Genomic DNA, 19,922 nt, shown 5'->3' on the forward strand with positions numbered 1-19,922 from the left:
AAACTACTTTTCAAATAATCTTCATTAAAATGTCCTGTTGTTTTGTTTCCCTACCTCCTAAGCAGATCTAAATATCTCCATGGTAACAGACAACAAACAAACCCTGTGTAGTCTGATCCTGCAGCTATACTTGCTTTTATCTGTACTCCTTGCTAACCTACCAAATATATATTACCAAGAAGTAGAAAATGGATAGAAAGTAATCAGACTAGTTTGTTTGCTCTTTATTATGATGGAGCTGTAGAGACAAAATGGCAGTGATTTTTTTAATCAAGATTATTTGCCAATTGACTTATTTTTTTAAAAGATACATTGAGACAGTTAAAAAAATGTGGTTGTGAAGGTGACATCCCCTTTAATTCCTGCAAAACTCTGGAGATTATTTGTCTATTTTACTTATTTTGAAGCAATAACCTATTTTGGTCTGAAATTTAAAAGGATGTTTATTTTAACCCCAATAATTTTATCTCTTATCTTCTCTTGTAATACAGTACAAAAGAATGTGTTTATAATGCTTTGTTCACATCATGTCAGAGCCCTTCATTCTGCGCATGTGCCAGGTAAGCTTTGAATGACAAATGTATTCATATGACCACATTCAATCGGCGTATGCCAAAAGTGTGTCCTTTTGGCATATGCCAGGCTGGTAGAAGTCGGCATATTTAGATTTTTTTTTCAGTATGAAATTGTATAGTAGCCTACGCTATTCCATAAAAGGCATACAGTAAAAAAAAGAATGTTTTTTTACAATAGGGTCCTATGGGCGACCTATACACTGGTCGCAGCCTTCTGTCGGAGGTATATATCGGGAAATCCTCCGATGTAGGTGAGGCAAATTTTTCTTATCTCCTTTGGCTATCCTAATAAGTTTATTTTTAGAGGGTCAACACTCACATTTAATATATGCTTCAGGCATGGCACAACATATTACATTTGACTAAAGATAAAGTTTATCTTGTATTCTTGACAGGAGATGAACATACATGAATGACTTGACATGATTATATACTTATATATACTTATAAATATAGCTTAGTTATGTATTACAGGACATTAGATATTAGAATGTTTGCTGATATATTATATTCATTGTCGGACTGGTACACCATAGAATCCTCCAGTGGACCCAGCCTCTGATACAACAATAGGCCCCAAAGGTTCAGAAGAAGACAACCCCATTTGAATCTAAATTTGGTGCTAATCAAGTACCACTAGCATTTCTATGGGATGATACACAAGTATTCTATTAGAACATTTTGATAGGTCCTGTGTGTGCAATGATAAAGTTTACAATGTAATGAAAAGTGGATATGCACATATTCTGAAAAGATGTAGGGTGAACCCTCAGAATCATTATCCCTGGTGGGCCAATGGAAACCCATCCAACGGTACTCTACGATAATAAAGAGACTGGACAAATATGGGATTCATGATGAAGTAGCAAAGTGGACACCAATGTAACATGAATGCCGAAAAAAAAGATCTAAAATCTTGAAAACACTGATCCCATTATGTCTAATGAAAACTAGATTCAACATTCCACAGTAATACCAAAAATTCAACATAATAGTCATAAAGTGATGGTGTATGAGCTGATGCTTTGCTGTCAGTGCCTCTGCAACTTGCAAATATTGAATGAACAATAATGCAGCAAGGATATGATCGAAGACATCAATTTAGAGCCAATCTGTAAAGGATTTGCCAGACACAGCTTCTGTGTCTACGCCCATGGGCAATCAGTCTGCACCTGCTCCTATGTCTGTGAGACTGACTCCATCTTCCACCACTCAGGATGGCAGGCTTAGGAGTGGGAGAGCCTATCACAGCCTGGCCAGACGGAGCTAGCTCCCGCCCACTGTCTATTTATACCTGCCTTTCCTGTTCCTCCTTTGCTTGTGACTCTGCTCTGCTTGTTTCCTGGCCTTGCTGCTACTGCTTTTGTACTACTCATCCTCTGCTTGTTATAGACCTTGGCTTTCTGACCACTCTCCTGCTCAGCGTTTTTGTACCTCGTTCACTCCAGGTTTGACTCGGCTCGTTCACTACTCTGGTTGCTCACGGTGTCTCCGTGGGCAGCTGCCCCATTTCCCTAGCTTCTGTGTATCCTTGTCTGTTTGTCTGTCTTGCACTTACTGAGCGTAGGGACCGTCGCCCAGTTGTACTCCGTCGCCTAGGATGGGTCGTTGCAAGTAGGCAGGTACTGAGTGGCGGGTAGATTAGGGCTCACCTGTCTGTCTCCCTACCCCGTCATTACACAATATCTACATCTGAATGGCTAAGGAGAAACACCATTACAATTTTGGATTAGCCTAGTGAAAATAGGGAAGCTGTGGAAAGATCCGATACAAGAAATTCATGAAAAATACCATCCCCGAATTAGAAAAAGTTTTACAAAAAGTATTCTTGGTTCTAAAGATGTTGTAACCAGTTATTAGGTGGATTGAATGATTTATTTTTTTTCACCGTAAATAACATATACCCTTAAAGAGGACCAGTCACCTCTCCTGATTTGTCTGTTTTAGCAACAAATTGTATTCCCCATGAATTAACAATTCTGGAGCTTCTTTTAAATTTCTGAGAGTAATAACAGAGGAACGGCACAACGCAGATTTCTAAGAAAATATGTTCCAGAATTGTTCATGGGAAATACAAGTATTTACTAAAACAGACATGTCAGTAAAGGTGAGAGGGCTTCATTAAAATGTACTGTATATATGTCCTCTACAATAATTCAGGTTGTTGTAACACATCAAATAGAGGTCACATTCCAAATGCTGATTTCTCATTTACAATATATTCATTCTCTTCTCATTGAAATCATATTCCCCAGATTCATCCACCACCAACATTAAATTACAGCTAGCTCACCCTAGATCTCACTGCAGAATAGCAAATAATGTACAAGCTGGAAAAAAAATCCATATTAGATTTACTTAAGTGATTTTTCTAATGGAGGACAGAAACATTTTTATAGAAAGTTTTTGTAGCACAGAACATCTCGGTTCTCATCTTTTCAATATTTGTTTCTTAGTTAATGAAAAATAATTAAAGGGGTTTCCATGGAAATATACATATGGCTCAAATAACAAACCACTAGACTTGCTCTGATTTCCTACTACACTCTCTATTAAAATTATAGTGCTGACCTTAAGGCACTGTAAATCTAAAAGTGACTGTTGCAAATGCCTCATACAAATACATGAAATACACAAATTAATGTGCATGGACAAGTGAATGTAAACAAATAAAACTTTCTACTTCCACCTCTGTTGCCACATTTTTTATAAATAAGCACTTGGGGACTACATTTTATCAGTGCGTAAAGTAGATAGATAGATAGATAGATAGATAGATAGATAGATAGATAGATAGATAGATAGATAGATAGATAGATAGATAGATAGATAGATAGATAGATAGATAGATAGATAGATAGATAGATAGATAGATAGATAGATCATGTCTAGTGCACCATAGAAAAACAAAAAAAGAAAAGACAAGATCCGGAAATATTCAAGGCACTCTTTAGGTGTAGAAAAAAATATATTTTATCTGTTTTATTTTTATTTTTTCTGAATTAGTTTAATTTCTATATAAAAAAAAAAGGAAATTTATCCTAAAATGACCTAGTAATACTTTTACCAATAGTTTACAATAAGGAACAATACAAATTACCTGACCAGGTTCTACAAAAGTTGTTGTTGGCCAGGTAATTTGTATTGTTCCTTATTGTAAACTATTGGTAAAAGTATTACTAGGTCATTTTAGGATAAATTTCCTTTTTTTTTTATATAGAAATTAAACTAATTCAGAAAAAATAAAAATAAAACAAATAAAATATATTTTTTTCTACACCTAAAGAGTGCCTTGAATATTTCCGGATCTTGTCTTTTTCTTTTTTTCTTTTTCTATTGCTATTTTTCTGGGAATGGCATTTTTTAGGGAATCTTATTGGATAATATTTTTCTATATTCTTTCTTATCTGAACCATACCTATATGCTTCTGTATATAAAAAAAAACAGTCAGCACTAGACAAAGAATATAAAATAGATAATTATACAGTATGTAGACAGATAAATTCAGTGTATCCACAACCCTGATGGGCCAACAGTTATGTTCCTCACATGATGTATAGAAGCAGTCTAAGGCGTCAAGGCGACCATTTAGGGCTGCTTGTAGACATAGACGATTCTTCTTCGGCAGTAGATGCAAATAGTGGATAAGTTGAAAAACTTAATGTCCAGCACTAGGTCTGATAAAATTCCAAACTTTAATTCATAACTTTAAAACAAAGTAAAAACACTCCCGGGAAGGACGCTTTCGCGTTTCGAACAGTGAAGGTTCTTAGTCATAGCTTGATTTGTGAGATTTGACTTGTCCCCTAAATAATGAATTATCAATAATTATCAGCTTAACCAGCTATACATTTTTTTTAAATTGTATACTGCATAATAGTTGGATAGTTCTAAAATATATAATTGTGTCAATCTCTCTGAGTAATCAAAATGGCATATTTGCTGTGTCCAGTAGATCAGCACCCAAATATTTTGCCATTTATATTAAGCTTTTACCTAAAGACTGTGAACAAAATAGAAATCAAAGGGTATATAACTGAAACATATTTCACCCCAATACATGACATCTCAATTTATTGTAAACATTATGTGCCAACCTAAGATTATCATTTCTTAGAAAAAAAAAAGATTTTCAAATGCCCAGAAAAAATTTGAAGACTTAGACCTTTAAAATACAAGTTTGTACTTATTCAATTATTCTTTCTTTGGGCTTAGATTTTTTGTTAATATAATGTCAAGGTAGTTCTGTTTATTTTCTGCCCTTTAAAACACATTGCAAATTAGTTTTCCTTTTGTGACACAATGCCCTTTTCTTTATTTCCCTGCTGTGTTTCTTCTACGATTCTGTCTTTCAGCTAATACCTTATTTCTAAAGATATCTGAGATATACAGAACAAACATTTTGAAGCCAAGTCTCTTACTGCCAACAATCACTTACAATGCTTCATATGATGTTAGTACACCATGTTAAAGAAATGTTCCACTTTGCAATGACACAATAATCATTTTTTGGCTTCTATTCTATTTGCCCAAAAAGTTAAAATGTGAAAGTATATAAAATAAATGGTCCTGGCCATACATATAAGGTAGCTGTTGGCTGAACACTTATTCATGCGACTACCATCTTCCCAATTCTCTCCATAATCCCGCACACTTGCTTGAGCTTGCATATTTATTCAATAGGGAAGAGGGAGACAAGCTGATGCTAGAAAGTTCTGGCAGTGGCTTATCTCCTGACACAACAAAGGATCATACTGAAATCAGACATGCCTTGTGCTTGTTTCCCCCACATCAAGGGATTATTGATGAGTCCCACCAAAATCATTGTCATCTGCATGTTATAAACATTCCCTGCATCCAGTGCAACTCCTCCGTCTCTGCCCGTAGCTCTCATCCCCTTCAGCGGCTCTCACTTGCACTTGTTTGGCATGGCAAGTGTTTCGGGCCTTCGCACAGGGCGCATCACTCCAGCAGGTGGAAGGGGGCGCTGCGCTGGCTCCCTTCCCTTGCTTGTTTCAGAAGCGCCCGGGCCCGGCGACGCAGCAGTCGACTTTCCGCCCGGTCGCTTCTTCGCTCAGTGCCGTCGCTACCGCTGTAGCAGGCATAGCGGCTGCTAGCGGCGACAATGGGCATAAGGGCGGTGGTACCGCTAGCAGCTACTGTGGCTGTTACAGCGGTAGCAACAGCACTATAGCAGAGCAGAAAGGTATCTCCCTTCTCTGCTCTCTACTAGCGCCACTGTAGCTCCCTGAAGGAGCGGAATACCCGTGTGGCCGGGGATTCCGCTCCCTGAGCGCTCCCCTTGATGTCTCTATCCATATATGGACAGTGACATCAGGGGAAACTCCTGAAGCATAATCCCCGTCTACAGCTTTGCAGACAATGTGACCGGGGATTCCACTCCAGGAGAAACCAATGATGACACTGTCCATTAATGGACACAGACAACAGGATCTTCTCCTGGAGTGGAATCCTGGTCACAGCGTCGGCAACGCTGTGGTCAGGGATTCCGCTTCAGGAGTTTCCCCTGATGTCACTGTCCATGAGCGCTCCAGGAGTGGTATACCCGGCCACACGGGGATTCGGCTCCTTCAGGCAGCTACAGTGGTGCTATCTACAGGAAGGGGGGTGCTACCTACAAGGGTTTGTGTGGCACTACCTACAAGGGGGCTGTGTGGCACTACCTACAAGGGGGCTGAGGGCTGTGTGGCACTACCAACAAGTGGGATGTGGGCTGTGTGGCACTCCCTACCAGGGGACTGTGTGGCACTCCCTACCAGGGGGCTTTGTGGTACTCCCTACCAGGGGGCTGTGTGGCACTCCCTACCAGGGGGCTGTGTGGCACTCCCTAGTAGGGGGCTGTGTGCCACTCCCTACCAGGAGGCTGTGTGGTACTCCCTATCAGGAGGCTGTGTGGCACTCCCTACCAGGGGGCTGTGTGGCACTCCCTAGTAGGGGGCTGTGTGGCACTCCCTACCAGGAGGCTGTGTGGTACTCCCTACCAGGAGGCTATGTGGCACTCCCTACCAGGGGGCTGTCTGGCACTCTCTACAGGGGGCTGCGTAGCGCTCCCTACAAGGGGGCTGTGTGGCGATAATTACAAGGTGGCTGTGTGGCGCTATCTACAAGGTGGCTGTGTGGCGCTATCTACAAGGGGGCTGTGTGGCGCTATCTACAAGGGGGCTGTGTGGCGCTACCTACAAGGGGGCAGTGTGGCGCTACCTACAGGAGGAATTTGTGAGTGGTGGGCTGATGGTCATTTTACTGTGAGTGGGGGGTTGATGGTCTTCAAGTGGTTTCCGCCTCTGACCTCCAATTGAAATTAATAGGAGGCAGAAAATACCTGCGGCGCTCGTGTGGTGCTTTTATGCCTGCGTCTTTTGCATTAGCTTCAACGGCTTAAGACAAAACGCAAAAAAAAGGACAAAGAATGCTGTCCTTAAGGAATTTTGAGGCAGATTTTTTTTGCCTAACAAAAAATATGTGTGAACATACCCTACGAGTGTAGTTGTAATGACGGGGTAGTGAGACAGACAGGTGAGCCCTAATCTACCCGCCACTCAGTCCCTGCCTACTTGCACAGCCTGTCCTAGGCGACGGCGTACATTTGGGCGACGGTCCCTACGCTCAATAAGTGTACGACAGACAAACAGACAAGGGTACACAGAAGCTAAGAGAAATGGGGCAGTTGCCCACGGCAACACCGTGAGCAACAAGAGTAATGAACGAGCCGAGTCAAACCAGGAGTGTACGAGGTACCAAACACAGAGCAGGAGCGTAGTCAGTAAAGCCAGGGTCAATTTGAAGCAGAGGTCAATAGTACAAGCAGGAACAGCAGAGCCATGAAACAAGACAGAATCACAGGCAAAGACAAGAAGCAAGTGAAGGTATACATAGACCGAGGGCGGGAGCTAGAACCGTCTGGCCAGGCTGTGATAGGTTCTCCCACTCCTAAGTCTACCAGCCTGAGTGGTAGCAGATCGAGTCACTCTATCAGACCTAGGAGCAGATGCAGACTGATTAACCACGGGCGTCGACACAGAAGTTGTGTCTGGCAGATCCTTTACAGTAGTGCTTGTTTTTAGCCGATTTCTGTTTTTCTCTAAACTATTTTTGGTAGGGGTGCCCTGAGGAAAGTTTATTTTTCCAGTGCTGCATCGAGTCCGAAAATGTTGGAAACTCTGTACTAGGCTACAGGATCATGCCGGCCAACGCAAGGATCGAGTCGTGGAGCAGCTCAGTTCAACGTGGGAACGGGGCCTAGGTGAGTACAACTTTTTTTGTTTGTTTGGGGGCACTGTCTACAAGGGGGAGGTGGGGGCTGTATGGCACGCTCTACAAGGGGAGGTGGGGGGCTGTATGGCACTATCTACATGAGAGAGGTGCGGGGCTGTATGGCACTGTCTACATGAGGGAGGTGGGGGCTGTATGGCACTGTTTACATGAGCGAGGTGGGGGGCTGTATGGCACTGTCTACATGAGGGAGGTGGGGGGGCTGTATGGCACTGTCTACATGAGGGAGGTGGGGGCTGTATAGCACTGTCTACAAGGAGGAGGTGAGGGCTGTATGGCACTGTCTACATGAGGGAGGTGGGGGGGCTGTATGGCACAATCCACAAGGGGGAGGTGGGGGATGTATGGCACTGTCTACAAGGGGGAGGTGGGGGATATGGCACTGTCTAAAGGAAGGCTGTATGGCACAATCTACAGGGGGCACTATCTACAGGGGGGGCTGTGTGTGGCAGCCAGGGGAGGGGGGCATTATACTGTGTGGGGGCCACTAAGCGGACATTATACTGTGTAGGGCACTACAGAGGGCAATATACTGTGTGTGGAACTTAGGGGCCATAATACTGTGAAGGCACAATTAGAGGACAAAATGCTGTGTTCTTGAAGGGGTTATAATATATTATTATTACTATTATTATTATTATTATACTGTATGGGGGAACTAAAGGGGCATTATACTATGTAAACCTTTGAATGTGGTTTTTGTTGTGTTTTTTTTTGTTTTGTTTTTAAAAAAACAAAACAGTTTACCAGTCTGTTTGGTGCTACTTTGTAAATACTTTTTATGAAAAATTATTTTAACTTTATGAGATACAGCTTCTTTGTATCCTGTATACAGAGCAGCTGTATCATGCACTGAAATCTTTATCTGTCAGGTCAGCACAACTTACATGTTCAGTGTCAGCGGGTCCTGCGTGTACCTGTTCATAATTTAGATTTGATCGATAATAGGTGGATCCTGACCCGCCGACACTAAACCCATCAGTCCCCCGAACCTGACGGATACAGGTCTCAGTGCACGATACAGCTGCTCTGTAGACAGGATACCAAGCAGCTGTATCTCCAAAAGTAAAAATAATTTTTAATAAAAAGTATTTACAAAGTTTCATAACACACACTGATAAACTTTTTATATATTTATATATATATATATATATATATATATATATATATATATATATATATATATAAAAAGAGGTGTACATAGCCTTTAAGATCTCTCCCCCTCTCCCATGTATCCTCCCTCCTTCCTCTATCCCTCTCTTCAGATATCCTCTTTTCCCCCAGTTTTCATCCCCCTAGTATAATGTCTCCTTCAGTGTCATCCACCCTCCATTATTATCTCCTACCCACTACACCATCATTTTCCTGTCCCCATTGTCATCTAACCCCCCCCCCCCATAGAAAGCAAGTGTCTTACCCAGGACTGTATGATCCTCTGGACACTGAAGCACCGCATTGTATCACTAGCAGGGACGGCTCTTATCTCCTGTGCTGCGTACAGGACAATAAACCTGTCTTCGCCCACAGCACAGGAGATAAGAGGTAAGAACTGCTGCTGGTGATACATGACCATGAAGCAGAGCTGAGAGGGTATAGTACCGACATGGGTAACATTGCTTTTTATTGGGGGGGGGGGTATGATGTGAGGAGGCTCCGGGCAGCAGCAGCCTGACAGACATTACATACTGACACAGACATCACATAATGTACACACTGTGTCAGGAGTCTTCTGCTGCTGCTGCTTGCCACCTCCACTGCATTCAAACCTCCCGCTGCCTTCATGACATCTCCCCTCCTTGTCCCCTCCACACACGCTGTCACGCCGCTGTGGAGGAGGAGGAGGGGCGGGCACTATGTGAATAGCGGGCCCTTATGATTTTACATTGATGCAAAGAACGTGCCCCGGCTCCATGATAGGACATGTTCCTTTCACCAAAGTGATATCATAAGGGCCTGTGAGCAAATGAATTCAAGCAGCGGAGTGCGCGCCACCGTTTTTTCAAATTTATGACCGAGCCCCTGATGGCAGTACCACTAGTACTGCCCTGATGGCGGCCATGGTTGCAGGGATGAAGAAGATCAAAAGCTGACTTTGTGTTTATAAAACTCCAAAAGGTAACATCAAAGTTAGGATTTCTTTATTCCTTTATATGTAAATGTATTGATTTTTCTCCAGTTTTATGTTTTTTATTCACCTAAATGTTAAGTCTGGGGTACCACTAGTTTCCGCCCCCTTTTCACCCAGCTTTAGATCCTGGATCCACCCCTGCAGCAATCAGTACATACTGTATCTTTTTTTTTTTTTTCTCCCACCACCCACTAAACATAAACTGGAAGTCATTAGAAGTATGAGGCTAAAAATTTTACAATAGAGACATGCAATATCTTTGCAAATAATCTTTGGCAGACAGCTATAATGCCAGACTCCCCATGCATTCTCTTCTAAACATGCATGATGTTTGTATTGGAGGAGAGAGATGAGCAGCTGCCAGACACTTCTAGTAACATGGAGAAAACAATAGGCAGGATGAAGATGTTTCTTTTAATATATTGTTATTTCTTTTACAGTAGGAGGTGTATGGTGCACATAATATGTTACCTTTCTTCTACGGGTCAATAAGATTGCAGCAATACCAAATATGTATTTTCTTGTAGTAATTTACTATATTTTTTTAAAAATGTTTTGAAAAAGAGGGGTTTGTTATTTTGGGTGGAAAACCAAAATTTTATATATAAAACGTTATTCAATTTTATTACATTTTTTATTCTCACTAACCCTAATAGGCACAGTTTCTATGGCAGACCTGGGGGAAGAGGGAGGAAGACTGTTGTCATCCAATATGCCTAATCCTTTCTTGCCCTGAAATCTGACATCAGGAGACAGTTGGGAGGACCTAATACACATCACATCATTTATGAGATCCGTTGGCATTAACCTAAGGTGTAAGGGAGGCTTAAAGTGAATTTGCACCTTTTATTATCACATTCTGTGCTGATTCATTTCTTAATATATCTTTATAGTGGTTATCTCCTTTGTTTTGATACAGAGCTCCATATCTCCTGCATAAGCATAGACTTATAAGATAACATGCTCACTGCCTGCAGTCGCTACTAGAAGCTTACTATATACTGTCTTATTATTAAGTTCAGTGCATAACAGTACGCAGTTAGCAGTCTGAGTTCACACAGAGTTTTTTGCAGGCAGAAAATTCTGCCTCAAAATTCCATTTGGAATTTTGAGGCAGATTTTGATCTGCCTGCATGCCGTTTGCCGCTTTTTCGCTCGCGCCCAGTGAGCACCACGGGCAAAAATGCAGCAAAATATGCTTTCTCTGCTTCCCATTGGTCAGAGGCGTAAACACCCGAAGATAGGGCATGTCGCTTCTTTTTCCTGGGAGCGTTTTTTACTGCTCGCGGGGAAAAAGCGCGTCTGCCTCCCATTGAGATCAATGGGAGGCATTTTCGGCCGTTTTTTGGCACAGTTTCCGAGGCGGTTTCCGCGTCAAAAAAACGTGTCAAAAAACTCTGTGTGAACTGGGCCTTATGGTGATTCCAGTTAGCCAGCATTTTATTTGATAAATCTGTCTGTTTAGGAGATTTGGAGCACTTTTCCGAAAAACAAATCTCCAAACACATACTCCGCCTAGAAGAAACATAACACAGCAGAATAACAGAAGATATTTCAGACTTATTTCCTTTTTCCAAAAATTTTATGGTAAATACATTTTTATAAAATGTTCATAAATAAATAAATATTATACAAAAAAAAATTGCAGCTTTGATCTTATTTCACAATGTCAGACTATTGACTAAAAGATTCTTGCTGCCAACTAACAAACTGCAGGGGACACATAAAGGAGAAGGGAAGGGGAAAGGAGGAGAAAAAAACGGAAGAGAGGAAGGTCTCCAGCTCTCCACCTGGAACAAAAATTTATTGAAATGGAAAATAACTTTGTATGCTCTGAGAAACAATCCGGATCCCCTTGACACCCAGGAGTACATATCTATAAAGTCCCTAAAAATATCTCAATAACACCAGAGCCTCCAAAAAGCGTCAAACTTATCATTATCTATAGCCACAATTTCCTCCATTCTGCAAATGCTGTTTAAGGTTTCAGCAAATTCTATCTTGGGCGGAACGCTTCAGTATTTTGGAATCACAGTCCTCGCAACTCCTCTAAAATGCCCCAAAAGGCCCCTTTTTGCTTTCGAAAGTGAGCCTGGTATCACAGATAAAAGAGTTAATTCAGGTCATAAACGCTGCTGAAGCTTACCTTTTTAGAGTAAGTGCAGAAGTCCAGACTTGTGTTATCAGTGGACAATCCCATCATGTATATATGTAAGAACCTTCTGCCTGTCCACATCTCCAATTTATATTGATGGATAAGGGGAAGATTTTATGGATTTGCTCTAGCTACCTGTACCATCTAGAAAGGATTCCCTCTTGACTTCTGCATGGAACCAAGGATCGGTGAGTGAGATTAAACATTTCATGGAGCTCTTCCTCTGTAAAAGTTCTATCGAGCTCCCATTCCCATTTGAGAATAAAGACTAGTCACACATCAGCAGCCTCCCTGTCCATAGACTGAGATTGTGTGGGAGGAAGGTGTTAATTAGAAGCATGGGGAGGATTAAAAGTACAAGAGTTTACTTTATGAAAAAAAACTGTTCCCTGGAGCTGATTCAGGCAATGATTTTAATAAAACATCTGAGGGAACATGTCTCAAATGGGGTCTGTGCTCAAACAAGTTCAAAAATATTGGATCTTTCACATTCTATAGGAAATTTTGGTTGTTATAGAGAGAAGTCAAGGGCCCCGGTGGAGAGGAGAGGCCTAATTTCTCAAAACAGAATCCCACACTGGTTATAAGACTCTAGACACAAAGGGAAGATCGATGGCAGGAGGAGTGTCAGGCCATATTCCTCAAACTCGGCCAGGATCAATGACAAAAAGACCACCAGGGATGAGACTTACGGTAAATAGTAATAAATCATCTGTGTACAATGAGAGTTTGTAGGCATGACTACATATAATGACTCCAGAGAGAGACATATTTAAGTGTAATAAAGCTGCGAGATGCTCCATATCCAGTACATACAGTACATTCTGGCAAGTCTAATATTACTCCAATGTTTGGTTTTGTCACTGTGTTCTTACAATATGAAATTTTGTAAATCAAGTCTCTTTGCAATGGCTTCCTGTTTTTTTTTTTATCAATTTCTAAGTTCTGGTGGTCAAGACGACGTATCTCACCTTTTGATGATTCCACTTTCTTCCAGCGTGCAGATGTACTTTTCAATATCTCTTTTGGTGGTGAGAGCTTTGAGATATACTTTAGGGTCCTACTCCTCAGATTCCTCTTCACTCATGGTGTATCCTGCAAGGAAACACTGAGGGCAGAAAGTGTAAGACTGCCAAAAGCCACTTGGTGTCTCTGGTGAGATCACTGATGGCACAAACTCGGAGCAAACCGCCTCACCCTGCTTTGAGGCTGCACAACCAAGGAGGAGCGGAAGATTCTTTCTTCCTGCTTTTAACCATTGAAGCCAAGAAAGAACGCTGCAAGGTGAGTTTACCGGCGGGAGAGCTAGTGAGTCACAGAGCTTTGTAAACCAGCGTCTTTACACATAGGCAAGCACCCTACTTTCCAAAATTTGGATGAATATGGAGGTACACTATCAGAAATTCTGCTTCTTGGGCTTAAACATTATTCTTCATACTTTTATTTACTTACATTTACTACGGCAATGGTAAAGCCCATTATTCTTTGACAAGCTTTTTCTTGTGATGTATTAAGTTTAATTAATAGAACACCCTTAGGTTCTTTAGAATTTCAATTCTTTTAATGACCGTAGCAATCTATGAGTGGCTGAGCTTATGTAACATTAGCCGGTAACAAGGGATGATTCTAATTTTAATAATTATATCCTTATTTAACCATTTATTACAATTTAATTAACTTTATTAAAATCTCCAGGAACTTATTAGCATATAAACCAACACAGTAATGTGCTATGTGCATAATTGTATTTACATAGTACAAATAGAAGAAACTTAATATAAATATGAATAATATTCCTGGAATGCCTAAGTGTGGGCTATGCATTTATTAAAAATCTCTTATGATTATGTTCTACTCATTTTACAGTGATCCTCCTGTGAGCAAAATAAAAAATGACATAGCTTTAAGAATGTTCCCTTTTTTCATATTTCCTTACTACAAATTGCATTGCTGGGGGTCTTCCAATAATGCACTGAATGAAAAGATGCTAGCACTCAGTAAACTTTCTCTCTGTCACAATGTATGTAATTGTTTATTTAGTTAACTGCTATATGCACAAAGGTTGCTTTTTTTTGTTTGATGTATGAACAATGTATTTATTTGTTTATTTGATCTGGTCATTACAAAGCATATTAACTTGTTCATTTGGTTTGGTATGTGCATAATGGATTTATTTTTATGACTTCTCAGTTGAAAAATTGCACTTGCTGATTGACATTACCCTGCTAATATTTAACTTGTAAAGTGAATAACATTTTGTAAAAGTAAATAAACATTCATGTTCCCCATATCTTCCCCACCAGCTTCCCCAATGACCCCATTAAGGTTTCGTTCACATCTGCGTCAGGGCTCCGTTCCATCGTTCCGTCTGAGCTTTCTGTCGGAACGGAGCCCTGACTGACACAATCAGAAAGGAAACGGAAACCTTTGGTTTCAGTTTGTGTCAGTTAGGACCCCGTTCCGACGGAAAGCTCAGTCGGAACGATGGAACGGAGCTCTGACGCAGATGTGAACATAGCCTTACCCGTGATTAACCAAAGCTCTTTGCTCCCCTTATCATTCTCACATTTTTGTTCCAAACTCACTGACACCTCACACCACACAGTTAAATATAGTTATACATAGTTGCCATTTTTATTTTCTAGTTAATCAAACAAAGAAGTGTGTTGTATCTGTGTTTTCTTCTCTGTTGTTGTAAGTGTTTCTGTTTTCAAAAATTGTGTTTGGGCCAAATTGCAGCAACAGAGTTCAAAGGTGCAGGCAGGTTTTCCTTCACCCAATAAAAAGATTCAGTTTGTCACTCCTCTATCCTAAAACTTTACTGCGTTTGGTGCTCCCCTCTTAAAGAGGCTCTGTCACCACATTATAAGCGGCCTATCTTCTACATAATGTGATCGGCGCTGTAATGTAGATTCCAGCAGTGTTTTTTATTTAGAAAAATGATCAATTTTGACAGAGTTATGACCTATTTTATATTTATGCTAATGTCTTTCTTAATGCCCAACTGGGCGTTTTTTAGCTTTTGACCAAGTGGGCGTTGTAAAGAGAAGTGTATGACGCTGACCAATCAGTGACCAATGAGCTTGGTGGTTTAAGTGGCTTGTGAACTAAGTGGAGTTCTAAAACCGGAGTTGAAAAGAGGAGTTGAAGCCCCAGTAAGTACTCTTCTTTTTCTTTGACAATTGTTCGCTGTTTTGGTGTAACTTGGATAATGGATAGCAAGATTGGAGGTTTTCTTCAGTGCACAGTTTGTCATATGTATACACGACTGGAGCCGGAGTTCCAGGGTGAATATCTCTGTGGCAGATGTGAGCATGTTGTTCACCTGGAAGCTCGTATTAGAGATCTGGAGGAGCAGAATGCAACACTGAGGAGGATAGACAATTTTGAGCGGAGCTTGCTGCTCACAGAGCATGCAGTTAGTGGGTTAGAACTGGAGGGTGAAGACATGGGTGAGCAGGATCAGGTAAGTAGCTGGGTTAATGTAGTTAGGGGCAGTAGAAAGGGGTCAAAGACAAGGAAGGCCGATCCGGTTTCTGGCATTCCAAGCAAAATTGCCAGGTTGGGTGATGATGCAAGGGTGTCAGTCTCAGAAAAGGCAGCCCTAGTGGATACTGATCTCCCTAACAGCCGGGAGAACAGCCCAGCTAGTAGTCGGCGGGATGGTAATGCAGGCAAGCCAAGACAATTGATAGTTGTAGGGGATTCTATAATCAGGAAGACGGATAGAATAATTTGTCGCCAAGACCGCCTCAACCGAATGGTTTGCTGTCTCCCTGGTGCCAGGGTTCGGCATGTGGTGGAACGGGTGGACAAATTGCTGGGAGGGGCTGGTGATGATCCAGCTGTCGTGGTCCATGTCGGTACCAACGACAGAATAAATGGTAGGTGGAGGAGCCTTAAGAATAATTTTAAAGAACTAGGCTACAAGCTGAAGGGAAGGACCTCCAAGGTTGTATTCTCAGGAATACTGCCTGTGCCATGCGCATCACAGGAAAGACAGCGGGAGCTTAGGGAGTTAAATGCATGGCTGAAGTCTTGGTGTAGAGGAGAAGGATTTGGGTTCCTAGAGCACTGGGCTGACTTTTCATTGGGGTACAAACTGTATTCTGCAGATGATTTGCACCTAAATGGAAGGGGGTCCGCTGTGCTGGGGGAGAGAATTCTAGCTGGGGTGGCGGAGTATTTAAACTAGGGCTGAGGAGGGAGGTCAATGTAGAAAAAAAAGGGGTAGCCAGGTTAGAGAGGGGTCAGACTATATTGGTGGGGGGAGAAACAGAATGTGGGGAGAGGACTAGACAACAAGATAAGGAGATCCTTTCGTTACAAAACATCAGTGTAAATAAAAAGGACCGATTAATGTCAAATCACATTTCTGATAATAAAAGTGAACAACTGACAGGCAAGTTAAAGTGTATGTTCACAAATGCCAGAAGTCTAGCAAGCAAAATGGGGGAGCTGGAGGCCTTGATACTGGAAGAAAATATAGATATAGTTGGTGTTGCTGAAACATGGCTGGACTCTTCACATGACTGGGCTGTAAATCTACAGGGTTTTACACTTTTTCGTAAAGACAGGACAAATAGGAAAGGTGGTGGTGTTTGTCTGTATGTGAGAAGTGATATGAAGGCGAGTGTGAAAGAGACAATAGTGGGTGAAGACTGTGAGGAGGTTGAAACCTTGTGGGTGGAACTAGAAAGGGAGGTAAACACTGAAAAAATTACTTTTGGTGTAATCTATAGACCCCCCAATATAACTGAGGAGATGGAAGGTCAGATATATAAACAGATGGAGCGGGCTGCACAGGCGGGTACTGTAGTGATAATGGGAGATTTTAATTTCCGGGATATTAATTGGTGTCATGGTTCGGCTTCAACTGCAAAGGGGAGACATTTCCTCAACCTGTTGCAGGAAAATTTTATGGGCCAGTTTGTGGAAGACCCGACTAGAGGTGAAGCTCTGTTGGATCTGGTCATTTCTAATAATGCAGATCTTGTTGGGAATGTCAATGTTCGTGAAAACCTCGGTAACAGTGATCATAATATAGTTACATTTTACCTATACTGTAAAAAACAAACGCAGGCTGGGAGGGCAAAAACATTTAATTTTAAGAAAGCCAATTTCCCCAGGATGAGGGCTGCAATTCAGGATATAGACTGGGAAGAACTAATGTCAAATAATGGAACAAATGATAAATGGGAGATTTTCAAATCTACTTTGAGTTATTATAGTGCAAAATTTATTCCTACAGGTAATAAGTATAAACGACTCAAATTAAACCACACATGGCTTACACCTTCTGTGAAAGGGGCAATACATGACAAAAAAAGGGCATTTAAAAAATACAAATCTGAGGGTACAGCTGTAGCCTTTGTAAAATATAAAGAGCTTAATAAAATCTGTAAAAATGTAATAAAATTAGCAAAAATACAAAATGAAAGGCAGGTGGCCAAGGATAGTAAAACAAATCCTAAAAAATTCTTCAAGCATATAAATGCAAAAAAGCCAAGGTCTGAACATGTAGGACCCCTAGATAATGGTAATGGGGAGTTGATCACAGGGGATCAAGAGAAGGCAGAGTTACTAAATGGGTTCTTTAGCTCTGTATATACAACTGAAGAAAGAGCAGCTGATGTAGTCGGTGCCAGTGCTGTTAATATATCAGTTGATATACTGAATTGGATGAATGTAGATATGGTCCAAGCTAAATTAAATAAAATAAATGTGCACAAGGCTCCGGGACCAGATGGGTTACACCCTAGAATTCTTAAAGAGCTTAGTTCAGTTATTTCTGTCCCCCTTTTCATAATATTCAGAGAATCTCTAGTGACTGGTATAGTGCCTAGGGACTGGCGCAGGGCAAATGTGGTGCCTATTTTCAAAAAGGGCTCTAGGTCTTCCCCGGGTAATTATAGACCAGTAAGCTTAACATCAATTGTGGGGAAAATGTTTGAGGGGCTATTGAGGGACTATATACAGGATTATGTGACAATAAATAGCATTATAAGTGACAGCCAGCACGGTTTTACTAAGGACAGAAGTTGTCAAACTAACCTAATCTGTTTTTATGAAGAGGTGAGCAGAAGTCTAGACAGAGGGGCCGCTGTGGATTTAGTGTTTTTGGACTTTGCAAAGGCATTTGACACTGTCCCCCATAGACGCCTAATGGGTAAATTAAGGACTATAGGTTTAGAAAATATAGTTTGTAATTGGATTGAGAATTGGCTCAAGGACCGTATCCAGAGGGTTGTGGTCAATGATTCCTTCTCTGAATGGTCCCCGGTTATAAGTGGTGTACCCCAGGGTTCAGTGCTGGGACCACTATTATTCAACTTATTTATTAATGATATAGAGGAAGGGATTAATAGCACTATTTCTATTTTTGCAGATGACACCAAGCTATGTAATATAGTTCAGACTATGGAAGATGTTCATGAATTACAGGCAGATTTAAACAAACTAAGTGTTTGGGCGTCCACTTGGCAAATTAAGTTTAATGTAGATAAATGTAAAGTTATGCATCTTGGTACCAACAACCTGCATGCATCATATGTCCTAGGGGGCGCTACACTGGCGGATTCACTTGTTGAGAAGGATCTGGGTGTACTTGTAAATCATAAACTCAATAACAGCATGCAGTGTCAATCAGCTGCTTCAAAGGCCAGCAAGATATTGTCGTGTATTAAAAGAGGCATGGACTCGCGGGACAGAGATGTAATATTGCCACTTTACAAAGCATTAGTGAGGCCTCATCTAGAATATGCAGTTCAGTTCTGGGCTCCAGTTCATAGAAAGGATGCCCTGGAGTTGGAAAAAATACAAAGAAGAGCAACGAAGCTAATAAGGGGCATGGAGAATTTAAGTTATGAGGAAAGATTGAAAGAATTAAACCTATTTAGCCTTGAAAAAAGAAGACTAAGGGGGGACATGATTAACTTATATAAATATATTAATGGCACATACAAAAAATATGGTGAAATCCTGTTCCTTGTAAAACCCCCTCAAAAAACAAGGGGGCACTCCCTCCGTCTGGAGAAAAAAAGGTTCAAGCTGCAGAGGCGACAAGGCTTCTTTACAGTGAGAACTGTGAATTTATGGAATAGCCTACCGCAGGAGCTGGTCACAGCAGGGACAGTAGATGGCTTTAAAAAAGGGTTAGATAATTTCCTAGAACAAAAAAATATTAGCTCCTATGTGTAGAAATTTTTCCTTCCCTTTTCCCTTCCCTTGGTTGAACTTGATGGACATGTGTCTTTTTTCAGCCGTACTAACTATGTAACTATGTAACTATGTATGTAATACACTTCTCTCTATTCATGTACTCAGCACATAGTAATCTTGCGTTGTTCACGATGTGCTGTCACTCGCACATTAACGTTACTGAAGTGTCTTGAGAGTGAATAGACATCGCTTCCAGCCAGGACGCGATGTCTATTCACAATCCTGACACTTTGGTAACGTTTGTGTGGGACTTAATGACAGCAAGCGTGATCTCGCGAGATCACACTGTAAATGACAGCTTACAGCGTGATCTCGCGAGATCACGCTTGCTTTCATTAAGTTATCTATCTTTCTATCTTAGAAAGTTAAAGGCATATTGCTAGGATATACCACCACTCTATGATCGTAAAAATCCAATCTCTGGGTCTCCCATCAACCCAGAAATTCAAGGGGCTGCTGTGCTAGTTTAGCTCCGCATCCTCTTCTACGTTTTCTGAGCTCCTGCCCACTGACTGTGCAGGGGACAGCAGCATGGCCCAATTCACTTGA

This window comes from Rhinoderma darwinii, chromosome 4 (assembly GCF_050947455.1).
Source record: "Rhinoderma darwinii isolate aRhiDar2 chromosome 4, aRhiDar2.hap1, whole genome shotgun sequence".
Taxonomy (NCBI): domain Eukaryota; kingdom Metazoa; phylum Chordata; class Amphibia; order Anura; family Rhinodermatidae; genus Rhinoderma; species Rhinoderma darwinii.